Source organism: Mytilus galloprovincialis, chromosome 6, assembly GCF_965363235.1.
Source record: "Mytilus galloprovincialis chromosome 6, xbMytGall1.hap1.1, whole genome shotgun sequence".
NCBI classification, from domain to species: domain Eukaryota; kingdom Metazoa; phylum Mollusca; class Bivalvia; order Mytilida; family Mytilidae; genus Mytilus; species Mytilus galloprovincialis.
In genome coordinates, this window is record NC_134843.1 from 72,354,669 (window position 1) to 72,367,218 (window position 12,550).

General features: G+C 32.7%; 1 long non-coding RNA gene across 1 annotated transcript; it reads right to left on the reverse strand.

The window, feature by feature from the left end:
• Positions 1 to 5,430: 5,430 nt before the first annotated feature.
• On the reverse strand, positions 5,431 to 9,491 carry LOC143078303 (uncharacterized). Its single transcript, XR_012979161.1, has 3 exons — positions 9,386 to 9,491; positions 7,256 to 7,465; positions 5,431 to 6,023 (listed from the first exon to the last, which is right to left on the reverse strand). It is a non-coding gene; the product is annotated as an uncharacterized LOC143078303 (long non-coding RNA).
• Between the last annotated feature and the right edge of the window lie 3,059 nt (positions 9,492 to 12,550).

Sequence of the window (12,550 nt, forward strand, 5' to 3'; positions counted from 1 at the left end):
GTGCAAAACATATGTCCCGATACAAATGCATTGATCGGCAAAAATAAAGGGGGGGTGCGCACCCCCGGAACCCCCCCTGGATCCGCCACTGTGAGTGTAGTGTTACAAAGTATTGAACGGAACGGATATGTGATCTCTGCCCCGGAGATTGGGTTTTACTACAAATATCTCATAAAGTTATCATAACCAATGATCCAATTATGGGTTTTGCTCATTTGCTCATTGTCGAATATTGTGTGGTGACTTACAGTTATCTTCTATGTTAATAGTCTGTGGTGGTTAGTTGTCTCATTCACAATCACAAATCTTATTTTACAATCATTACATAAACACAATGTAGTTATACTTTGCTTGAAGAGTAAAGATTCCAGGAAACCACTCAATATACTAATGATATAATTCACCGAAAAACATACATACAAGCATTTTTTCAATCAAACCTTGTCTCCCTTCTTCCCTTATCCTAACATAACCAACTATATGCAAGATATGATTTGCAGCCGGCCCAGTTTACGAGCATATTACATCTACGCCAGGGACTTACAACTTTACGACTTTTCAAGGTGCGCCAGTAAATTCCTTAGTGCAAAATGTATGTATGTCATTTAGGAAGGCTTTTTTTTAAAAGGAAAACATGTATATAATGATCCTTATAATCACATTAACATACATCATACTTTTATAAATTTTGACCTCGATGGAGAGTTGTTTCATTGGCACTGATACCACATCTTCCTATATCTATATCATGTACATGAACAGTATATAATGAGTTTATATCTTTTATCAAATTACTTTAAGCAAACCCTCCGGTATGAAGCTCGAGGTCAAGTCTAAAAAAAGTCTAATAAAACTGAAATATTCATTGTTCATTGTTGAAAGTGACATTAAACACCAAAAATTAAATCAATCATTCCCAAAAAAAAAAACACCAGAGCAACATTAATATGAATACCATGCTGCATGTATCAACTGAATTACAAATTTATTATGTTTGTATAAATGTACAGTGCTAGGGGGAAAAATGCTTGCATTACTTGTGGTAATGTGATTTTATCAAATATAAATTGTTTTCTTTAAATACCTGGGAGTCATCTGCAAACATTCTTAATTTAGATTTAAATTTTTTTTCTCTTCTGGCTATTTTAATCCTTCTATTTCAATTTTACCCCTAAACGCACATTCCATGGTTTAAGTCTGTTAGTTATACAGATGAGACGCTAATAGACATCCTTGCCTAGCGGAGCGAGTAATCGAGAAGTATCTTGATACAAATTCATTGGTTTTAACAAACGGAGAGAACATTGTTTAACAGCACGTTTATCAACACCTTAAATTTTCCCCAAAATCAAATTTCTCAAGTACAGAATCAATTAATTCCAACTCAACCCTATCAAACGCAAGATAAAAATATAACATAATTCCTTCTCCATCTTCGTTGTCAAAATATTTTATAATGTCCTGAATCCTTCGGTTAGCCTAGCTTATATTTCCACCTTTTACCAAACCATGCCTGATCTGTGGTAATCGGGAGACTGGTTTGACTCAATTGACAAGACTGCTCGGGGTGGTCTATCTTGGTCGTAATCGATCTGAATTTCTACTCGAGATTATTTGACATGTCGAAAACATTCGAGTAAGAATCATCCCAGTCACTCTAGAAGGGATCGAGAATTATTCGAGCAGCAGTCGAATTGATCGGGAAAGGATCGTGTAGAGATCGAGTATTGTTGGAATACAAATATGTTTGCGATCAGTACTTGATCATCTCGACCTTTTTTCGATTAATATCCTATCATTTCCCGATCAACGCCAACCTGTTTGATATGTGGTCCAGATTAACTCAATCGCTTTATAAACACTGCGATTTCTATAGCTGTAACTCAACCAATACTAGATCTTTACGGGATCACATTCGACCATTCTTCGATCTCTACTTGGCCATACACGAGTAAACCTTTTTGTCGCAATTTTACACAAAAATAAGACAAAAGACAAATGATGTTTATTTGAATTCTTGATAGATGTATGTAAACAGTTTCAGAAAAGGTATCACTCCCGGGGATTGAAATTCTATTTATGACCAAATTTTGGGAAAATATGTTTTAGCAAAAACAAGCAGGTTTTAGCCTCGGATACACAAAAAAGAATTATCTTTGACCATTCAAAAACTGGATATCAAGTCTATGGAAAATATTAATCACATACATATGCACATATATGACACAAACAGTAGGCTTCATTTGTAAGAATGCAATGAAAAGGGGATGGTAAATTTTCTATATATTGCTATTTATACTTCATTCGTTCTATTTGAGCAGTCAAAATGCGTTGACTGTATATTTCTATGTCATATACAGTCTCTGACCCGATTTCACTTTTCCTAATGAATATTTGAATAGAAGTTGCCGAAACTATATTTGATTAGTCATAAGAGATCATAAGACCTCTTCAACCTGTTCTTGTTTCCAATGTATACAACGACTCAAACTTATTTCTTTTACAATTTTTAGGAAAACATATTTCACTTGTTAATATTTTTTGTTTGATGTACCCATTATAAATCATTATGTTTTATGCTTATTGCTGATATTTTAGTACATACTCAAACGAATTCGTTCACGATCGATTGCTATTTCAACAGGTAATTTCATTGTGTTGTATATTTCACCGCCTGATATGAGGCCTTTTAAAATGGGTATTTTTTCCAATACTTAATTTAAATAAATAACTTTAACACATTAAATAACAATTGAAAATATTTTTTCTAGTTTGCAGTATGAAACAATAAAAGTGCATCAACTTGACATATCAACGATATAAGGATTCGACCCGAAACGGGGAAAAGGCTCGGCAAAGACTCGCATTTCCCCGTTTCTAAGCCTCATACTCATATCGTTGATATGTCAAGGCAATGCACTAATATTGTTTATCTAACATCAGTACTCATTCAGTGAAAAATCTCGTTTTGTGGTGTCATTTTCAAGAAAAAAACAATAAAACTCCCATAACATATCAGCGCCCTTCTTCACTCTTAACAAACTATGTCGTCTCTGTTTTTAGTTGGTTGACCTTTATGCAAGATTGTTGCTCTGTAGTTTCCTATTGTTACTTGTCTAGGAAAAGAATGTTCCATCGGTTCACAATAGAATATTCGGTCACCTGATAGGCAGTTTGTTATTAAACCATCAACTCGTATGCGCTCCCTAAAGTATTTATGTATTTTACACCCTGCATTCTCTAAGAAATAGGTAATCTGACCATCGTCAGCCGAGCATGGAATGTCTTTTACTCGAATTTTAACGTGATCTGGGTTTACACTACCTTGGAATCTAGGGTTTTGTGAATAAAAACCGCAATTTTTATACGTGTGCATGTAAAACAAATTTCGTTGTAGAAGGGTCTAAAAACAGCACAAACAACATTTTCCAAAAGACCAAAAAAGTGAAAAAGTATATTTTAACAAAACGCATTTGACTAACAGGTCGAACAACTGATGTTCTTTAACCCTGCTGACTGCCATTGGCGATTACCAAATAAAATATATCACAAGATGTAACAAAATGGATCTTAATATAAATTTAATACTAAACAGAGAAAAAAAAATTAACTTGTGGCCACGATGTTATATCTATTGTAAAGGATCCTACAAATTAATGTTAGATACAGTCAGAAATAATTATATTTATAAGAACGTCTGAACCAGTGATATATACATATATATACAACTCGTCTAAACATCAACCCAACAAGGTTAGATCTGTAAATTTGCTTTCGCAATTTTTTTGTTCTTTCCTCGCCGGGATTCGAACCCATGCTACTGAGATATCGTGACACCAAATCGCCTGCACTGTAGCCGTCCCGCTAGACCACACGACCACCTGGGCTTCCTAAAAATGAAGCTTTCGATGGCCGGGTGTTACCTTTTCAAGTCAGTTTTAATCTAGCGTCGTACTACAGTACATGATATATAAGGCATGGAGATATTATTTTTACAGATCAGCTAAATTATCTACAGTAAAGCCCGGGTGGTCGTGTGGTCTAGCGCGCCGAGTTACAGTGCATGCACTGTATCCGACTGGCTAGACCACTCGACCACCTTGGCTTCACAAAAAATAAAGCTTTCGGTGGCCGGGTGTTATCTTTCCTCGTCCGTTTTAATCTAGTGTCGTAATACAGTACATGATATATAAGGCATATGAAGATGGGATTGTTACAGATCAGCTGAAATATCTATTGTAAAGGCTCCTACAAATTAATGTTAGATACAGTCGGAAATAATTATATTTATAAGTACGTCTGAACCAGTGATAACTCTCTAACAGATATACCTTCGGATCACCAGCTTTACTTCAATATATATATATTTGTATTTAAATCGGTTGTTAAATTTTTTTATTTACAAAATAAATATGTTATAACAAGAAATTATATAGACATTGTTCCCATTGTTAAACCTTTTTGAGATATATGTTATGAAATCAGTTATATTAAGGGGCCGATAATCAGTAGTATATTTCTGTATTATTTATAAAATACAAATAGTAACGAATAGAAAGACATTTGAGAATGAAATGAACAGTGTACTATGACGAACATATTGCTATAAGGGTAAAACAATATTTCACTTTTATAGAGAGACAAACATTACTTAATTTGTAGTTTTTGTCCTTATTAATAAGATATTCATTATATAAATGTGCAAATGATGCCGTCAATGTTATCATTTGAAATGACACCTGTTCGAGCCATTGTAAGGTCTACATAAGTGAAAACAAGACAGTCATTATAAGGTCTACAGAACTAAGAACATCGGTCAGTATTAGGTCAACAGAAGGGGGAACATTACAGTCATTAGAGGGTCTACAAAAGAACGAAAATTAAAGTCTTAACACTGGACACTTTTAATTTGCAAAACACTCATTTGCAAATCCGCCGCCGCCTCAAATAAGAGCTACAATGTCATGTATATAACTAAAATGTGCGGAATTACATGGGATTCAATAATTTCATTAGTTTTCTACTGTTACTATTATATTTATTTTGCTATTTGATTTATAAAAACATGGGATTTTCAAAATCCCATGGGACAGGGCAAAATCCCATAGGATCGACCGTTATCCCATGGGATAATTGTTGTCCCATGGGATATTTGTTGTCCCATGGGACAAAAAAAAATCCCATGGGACTATAATTATCCCATGGGATTTTTTATATCCCATGGGCCAAATTAAAATCCTATGGGATTCAAATTATAAATATATAGATATAAATATACAGTAATGTGTATGTTACAATGTATTCTATTTGGTAGTAAATTGTTATAAGATGAATCTTTTTAATTGAATATCTTTTTTCTTTGGAAATGTTAATTCAACATATTGTTCTATAACTGTTCAAAACTAAACTTTTAAACAACAAAGTAGATAATGTAAGTATCAATATATGTTTATTTATGAATTATAGAATACTTTCTTGAAACACTATTATTTACCATTTGAAATCAATGAAAAACTCTAATATAAGGCTGAACATACTAGTACTGTAAATTCAGAAATTATTGCATGCATTTATTATTGGATTTTTGTCATTTAAGACTAAAATGAGATTTTAATTTTTTACGATTTTGAGATCAGTTTAATTCATATAAAATATTTCTAAATGGGAGTTTAAATTAGTGCTTCTACAACTGTGTTGCAATTTTTGCAAATATAAACCCTCACAATAATTCTTGAATTTACAGTAGCTATTTAAGTAAATCTATTTTTTCACAATATCCCTCCACACAAAACATTAATAGTTTCTTATCATCCAGCATTGTGTGATCTTATAGTCCACTTTTTGGTCATTCAGCACAGAACATTGACATTATTGTGGTTTCAATATCTTTTGGTATTTAAAAGATCTTCAAATCATTGACTGAGTGATGAAAATAATAGCTGATCCAACTTTTGTCTTTGAATTTATTCTGGTCTTGTTTCTATGTTTTCTCCATTTATTCTAGGTGATGAATTTCAATCCTTCTGAAAAAGAACCAATACAATCTGAAGTATTATATAAAATTTTTTGCATACATGTAGCAATAATATGATTTTTAATAAAAATAGCTATGCGGTATGGATTTTACTGATTGTTAAAGGTTGTCCAGTGTCATCAGTTGCTAACCTCTTACATCCTTTGGTCTCTGATGGAGAGTTGTCAAATTAGCAATATACCACATCTTCCTATTCTAATACTACCGGTATATAACAATCAATTAATTTATTCTTCTTTATAACATTTGGGTATTTTCCCAAGTTATATATATATATCATATATATATAAAGATCAATGTTAAAACTTTAGGCAATTATAATAACATTCCATTATTCACTAGAATTTTCAATATATTATACAAAATGCAGACAACAGAAACAATATATCTTTAAGCTTTTGAAGTTCTGACAAAGTTCAATTTGTGTTTTATTTCAATGTAAAAATACCTTGAAATCTTCGGACATATTGGAAATTATAACATTGATACAAAAAAATATATTGTTTTATCCTTATTTTTTGTGTTGTTGGCTGGCTATCTCATTTTACAGTTATACATACATCAATAATCTTCATCTTTATTAAAAGTAAATATGGGATATTTTTTATTTTTATAATCTGAAAACATTATATTTCTATCGAATAACTTATTACCAAGTTCACAAACACCAACATGTTTGTCAGATACTAGTTTTAAGACATGTATAAATGTTCCAGACCATACAAGTATTTGGACCGTACGTTTACGGTCCGAAACATATAAGTATACACTTACAGTCCGACCATATGCATACAATCAGACCATTTGAGTATACCCGGTACTTGTACTGTCTAATACCAGAGCTCAACCAAACATGTATTTTTATTTCTACTGTAATTAAACTTTTTGTATTAATCTATTAAAGATTTCAGTTATGTTGATCTGTAATGTATATTTGTTTCTAATAAACTTGACCAACTTCTTAAAATTGGGCAGACTGTACGCGTAGTCTAAATACTCATATGTTCTGGAACATAAACATGATTAACAAGCAACTGACAGGATGTCATGCTAAAATCCCTTAATATTAGTACTAAATTTTGAGTATATATATGTAAATCCACAGGCTACTTACTGAAATTCATGGCAAACACTCACCAAAAAATTAAAGAGGATACAATTTAGAGGAAGGACTTGACAGATGAATGCACAAACACTATTAAGACAGAGCATAAAACTTACCAAAAACAAGATGTTTTACATTTATTCTTCAGAAGCAGGAAAATTGAAAAGGTTCTTTTCCTTCTCTGCTGTCCATGGTATAAACTTTAAATTCATTCATGCAAAATATGAAAATCTGCAAAAGTAGGACCTTGAACCTCAGCTTATCCACATTTTGACTTTTAAGCTGCATATTTTTTTTCTTTTCATCTTGCTGACAATCTACATGATCTAAACATAAAAAAATGATAAAAAACATAATTCTAGATTAACTTTGTGTTTTTATTTTTGTTGATACAAACAATTTTTCCCAGCTTAAAAGGAAAACATCATCACAAAAAAGGAGGTCATACTAACCTCCGAAATATTTAAACAAACCAAAATTATTACTTGATTAAGATCTTGTCATAAATTAATAGCATTGATACTCTTTTTTTTGAAGACCATATATATATATATATATATATATATATATATATATATATATATATATATATATGTCTTTTGCATACTTATATTCCTTTGTACAACAGTATGCATATTAAGATTGATTCCGAGGACTTAAATGTTAAATTAGCATGATTAATTTTACAGTTTCTCAGCTCCATGTGTACAATATGAGAGTATCTTGCAATACTGTATATTCTGATATTCAGAACATATTGTGAGGTTTTTATTAATGCAAATGAGAGCTGTATATCATTCTCATTTCTGAGACATATTTATGAGCTGAAGACCAGTGCCAAAATTTCCTCACTGCATTGAAGACCCATAGGTGACCTTCGGCCGTTGTCTGCTCTTTGGTTGTGTTGTTGTCTCTTTGACAAATTCCCAGTTTCTACTTCCCATTTTATAACATGTATGCAGATTTTTCGTAAATTAGAATAATCAATCAAGCAATTCTGTCCATTATTTATTTGTTATTGAAAATAAGCAAAAATAAATGCACACAAAATTTAACATTGTTAATAAAGGCTTTTTTTATAAATTCAAAACAGATGCCTACACCGTTAATTTCCTTGTTTGATTTATTTCATATTTTTAAAGCCTTAATAGCTAGCTAGATGGTATGCCTGGATGGATCAAGCCATTTTATAAAGGGGGTTCCCTGTTCCCAACCCAGGATTTAGGAGGGGTGGTTCCAACTATATGTTCCCATTCAAATGCATTGATTGTCCAAAAAAAAGGGGGGGGTTCCAAGTTGAACTTCCAACCCCTAGAATCCTCCCCCTGTGATCCTGAATTTTTTTCACTTAACCACTGGGGATCTCAACCATTTAAAAGTTTTTCAAACATGTGAGGGTGGGGGTGACCCCCCATGGACTCTCCCTATATTTCATTTGATGTGTTTTATTGTTCAATACAAGAATATATATGGTTTAGGGGTGGGGATCTTGACCGTTAACAAGATAATAGCACATTCTCAAATTGGACGGGATGGGGTGACCCCCAGGGACTTCCTTTTAGTTTTAATTGATTTGTTTTATCATCCCATTCAAGAATATATATGGTTTAGGGGTGGGGATCTGGACCGTTTACAAGATAATAGCACATTCTCAAATTGAACGGGGATGTGTGACCCCCAGGGACTAACCTTTATTTTTAATTGATTTGCTTTATAGTCCCATTCAAGAATATATATGGTTTAGAGGTGGGGATCTAAACCGTTTACAAGATAACAGCATATTCTCAAATTGAAGGGGGTGGGGATTACCCCCAAGGGACTCACCCTCCCTTCTTTCTTCCCCCAAAAATACCTGATCACCCCCCCCCCCCCCCCTTTTCCTCATTTCAATCACCCTGATATGATCTGATATAAATTTTAATAGTTTTATCACTTACAATAGGAATTGGTTTAAATTCCCCAATTAATTCTAGTCGGTCAAATATATGAATAAATTGATTTAACCTTTATACCATTAATATCAACATATTTCATTTTTCATAAAAAAAAAAAAAAAAAAGAAGGACAAAAGTTTTCTATGGGTAGAAATTGATAGTTGCTAATTTGGGAAGCTTTCAAATTCATAGCATGCCCATGATGCCGGTGGCTGTGTTCAAAGTGCTGGGGTTTTTTTTATCACCCTCGTTGTTTGCGGACTAACGATTTAGGCCTGTGGTGGATAGTGTGCGTGCATTAATTTTCTATACCTTCTTAATTAATATTTTCATATACTGACGGCAAGTGTTGTAATGTATCAGTGTCTTATTTGAGACCAACGTGCTATTTACATGTGCGATCGAAAATGCAGGGGAAGGAAACTTGTCAATTGTCTTTATTTTTAATCCAAAAAAAATAAGCCGCCGTAAAATTAACCTTGGGCAGAGACATATTAATTGTATTATATATGTCTCTGCCTTGGGTAAATTCCTCAAATTGATGACAGAGGCTTCTTTTTTTAAGCCATATTTTTAATGACTTACACTTTTTACCATTATTCTCTTTCTTTCACTATTCTTTATTCCTTTTTTTCTTTGCCCGTTATTCTCTATTCTGTTAATTCACATCCACCATACCCTCTTATGTGGACTTTCGGTGGTTTATTTTTTTGGTTTTGTGATAAGTCAATATTTCATGCAGGTTCATGAAATAATGGTTTTATGCATATCAGCCAAGATTGTGCATGGAATTTTAATAAACAATTCAACACCACACGTTATGTGAATTTGATTAAAATCGATGAACATGAATTTGACAGCTATAGTGACCCTTTTACAGGTAAAATTCAATTAACAAATTCTGACCTACTGGCATTCAACACCAAATTACCTACTTGCTGTATATTGATAAATGTGATTGTATGTCAATACCTCAACATCGTGAATACGCCATGTGAGGTGTTGGTTATGTGTGCTACGGGGTCACTGGTGGCGCCTTCAAAACAGAAAAAAAAAATCCAAGTAAAAAAGTGTGGAATTTTGTTGTTGAAAATTTAAGTTGTAAATTCCTGAAAAATGTACTTAATTCCGTTCAACTGCTAACATGTTAGTTTGATACGAAAATAGGATAAAAAGAGCAATGGGTATAAAAAAAAAAAAAAAAATGAAGAAGAAAAGTAAAAAGGAAAAGAAAGTCGTTGAATTAATTATTTTACAATTGTTTAAATATATGCGAGAATGTTTTAGGCAAATTGTCTTTATTTACAGATAAATGTATTTAAGTTCGGGAAATGATTTATTCTTCTGGCGGCTTCAAATATTTTTTTATCAATAACTTATACACAAGGAGACATTTTTGACCTTTGACAGCATGGACCGCAGTTAATTAGCAAACACAAATTAAGACACAAAATCGTTTACAAATAAATTTTATAGATTCAGATTCATTCAATAGTTTATTATAGAAGGAAAAAGGGGGGAGGGGGTAATACGCTCACATACTTCTAAAAAAGATTTGCATATGAAAGCTGTCAATTGATAATTTTAAATTATTTCAGGAGTTTTGAAAAAAGAATATATATATACAGTTTAATTTTCGACGTCTATACTGTTCCAAAAAGGTGATTCTTTTTAAAGATTTGGTACTTCAGTTTCGACTCAAAATTTCTTTTTGAATTGTTAGATAGCAAACTATTTAGGATAAGATTGTATCTGTTCTTTAAGTAGTTATGGTGATATTGGCGACGAGATTCATTATATTATAGCAAGGGCTTGTACAAATCCTTGATTAAAGAATTTCAGCAATATAAATAGACGAAAGTAGACAAACAATTATTAAGATCTCCAAGCGGGCCAAATTGTACATAGAAAAAGATCTATATTTCTAAACGTTTTTAAATGATATAACTTGAATAGAAAATTTCCCAACTATGTGAAGATTTTTTATATTTCTAAACGTCTTCAATTATTACATACCAAAGAAAAATTTATTTAGCATATTCATATAATTTTATATTTTTTTCCAAGTAAACTTTTTTTTGTAAAGTTTACTTCTATGTGTTTATAACCATCAACAGAGACACATTCTCTGCCATCACCAATCAGTCCTAATCATTAAAGATCAATTGACAAAATTCAAATGATGATTGGTATTGAATATGATCATCGGTCATCCGTGACGTATTCTAAAATCCCAAATAACGGCGCATGTCGATAGATAGATAGATAGTTTATTAATTATCGTCTCGCCATTTAAATTTCACCAAGGGGTTGAAGCAATGAAGGACTTTATAAAACCAAGGATGTGTATAGTTACTATACAAATCCTTGATAAAACTATGTACATGTACTTATTAATATTTCTATAACAAATTACAAAAACCGTAAACGTTTAGTGTAAAAATCATCGATTTATAAATGTCTCTTTTTGCCTAAAATATATTTGCAGGTTTTGGCATTTTTGTAAATAACATTAATGTTTTGGCATCCCAATGCAAAACACAGGTGACAGCCGATTCAAACTTAAATAACTTCTTTAAAGTTGGTTTTATTTTATCAGAGACATATAATACATGTAATACAGTGGCGGATCCAGGGGGGGGGGGGTTCCGGGGGTGCGCACCCCCCCCCCCCTTTATTTTTGCCGATCAATGCATTTGTATCGGGACATATGTTTTGCACCCCCCCCCCCCCCTTTGCCCTGGGTGCCCTGGGTTAGCACCCCCCCTTTCGAAAATTCCTGCATCCGCCCCTGTAATATATGTCTCAATACATGTATTTATGTCTCAAATTTTATCAAAACAAAAATTACAAGATTATGAAATAAGTTATGAATCGAATGAATACCCTCAACACTAAAATCCATGTCCTAAGTGACTTTTTATGTCTTGCGTGCACCGAGGAGATCCTTAACGGTTTTTAGACGCACCATTATTATATATGCATATATTTTGAAGCATTTTGTACATAATAGGTATTTATATGTGTGTATCAGACAAAATAACTTCCCAATTAGCAGAGGCGGATTTAGGTTTTTTCCAGCCCCCACTCCCCACACACTAATCTTGGAAAATGGTAGATTATATAGGGAATCACTGAAGCATGACTGGCAGGGACCCCCTCTTAGGCAGTCAATGGGTCCCCACTTATGAAAATTTCTGGATCAACCACTGCTTAGTTCTGGTTATCTAAGGTCCTAGTGTGAAATATAACCTCAGAATATAACCAATAGGAATTGGTCTTTTAAACACTTCTACATATAGGCCTACATGTATACGTTTTGTCAAGGGTTGATTCATTACCGACCGTGCAAGGGCTGTATTCGTTAAAAACTTCCATTTGTTGGTTCATGCAATATAGAAATTATGTTTACTCAATGCGCAGTTACTAGTTACTGAAGTTGATATTTGCTACTTTTCTTCTTTATTTCATATAATT